Raw genomic sequence first — 1,350 nt, forward strand, 5'->3', positions numbered from 1 at the left:
AACTTCAGTGAAATATATATTAATAAGCAGATTTTCAACATTTTGTTTTTTAGGTGTTAATAGAATAAGTGAAAATAAGGAAATCCAGAAATTAAGGTATGTTTTATTTCCAGTTAAAGAATTGTGAATATATACAACTGATAAACTAATTTGTTATATCTAATTTATTTTAGAAAACCTGATCCTTGAACTTGATGAATATCTAGGCTGGGATATCTAAAATATAAAAGCTACCAGGGCTTTATCTCTGTAGTTTTCAGGCTATTTTCAATGGAGTCCTTGCCGTTGATGTTCCATAGAAGTGTCTCCGGGGCATAGAAGTGGGTGTTTAGTTGGAACTCAGAAGAGTAACTAAGAAATGTTTCTATTGCTTAAAAACAGATTGAAAAACATGACTGTTTTTTTTTTTTTGAGACAGAGTCTTACTGTGTTGCCCTTGGTAGAGTGCTATGGCATCACAGCTCACAGTGACCTCAAAGTCTTGGGTTTAAGTGATTCTCTTGCCTCAGCCTCCCAAGTAGCTGGGATTACAGGTGCCCACCACAACCTCGGCTATTTTTTAGAGACAGGGTCTCACTCTTGCTCAGGCCGATCTTGAGCTCCTGAGCTCAAGCTATCCACCTGCCTTGGTCTCCCAAATGCTGGGATTACAGGCGTGAGCCACTGCGTACAGCATGACTATAACTTTCGTTAGTAAAAGTAGAAATTGAGGCTTGGAGATGTGAAAATGTTTGCTCGTGCTCCCCCAGCTAATAGATGACAGAATCATGTTTCTGGATTCTGAGTTCAGTGCTTCTGTGCTGAGTCCCTGCTAGATGGTTATGTGTGGGTGAAGTGTGATCTTAAATAGCTCAATTCTGTCTCACATTATTGTAGGCCCGGGTCTGGTCAGCACAGATTAGAAAATTTCTTTTCTGTTGGTCGACCTACATGAAACTTAGATCTTCTTTCCAGATGAATAATTTGTTTAGGAAAAGTGGGTTAGTATCTACTGTCAAAACTATAAAGATAATCCTATTATTCCTGTTATTACCGTCCTGGTATACTGTATGGATACTTTATCCATACACATTGAGGCAAGGCCAGCACACTCTTATTCTTTGGAGGTATATTTCCTTATCTTATAGACTTACAAAGGTTAAATAATGTTCTCATGACATAGCTAGTAGATGACAGAGTAGAATTTGAACCCTAGCCACTGATGACAACATCTGGGAGAAAGAATCTGATTGAGGAAGCAACACTGAGAGTGATGTGACGTAAATGAGCCTTGGCAGTAACTCAAGCAGGAAGGTGATGGTTAGCAGAACGGTTCTTGTTACGCTTCTGAGACTGCGCCAGCCAAATATA

This window comes from Otolemur garnettii, unplaced genomic scaffold (genome assembly GCF_000181295.1).
Source record: "Otolemur garnettii isolate 467f Iridium unplaced genomic scaffold, OtoGar3 scaffold00039, whole genome shotgun sequence".
Lineage (NCBI taxonomy): Eukaryota > Metazoa > Chordata > Mammalia > Primates > Galagidae > Otolemur > Otolemur garnettii.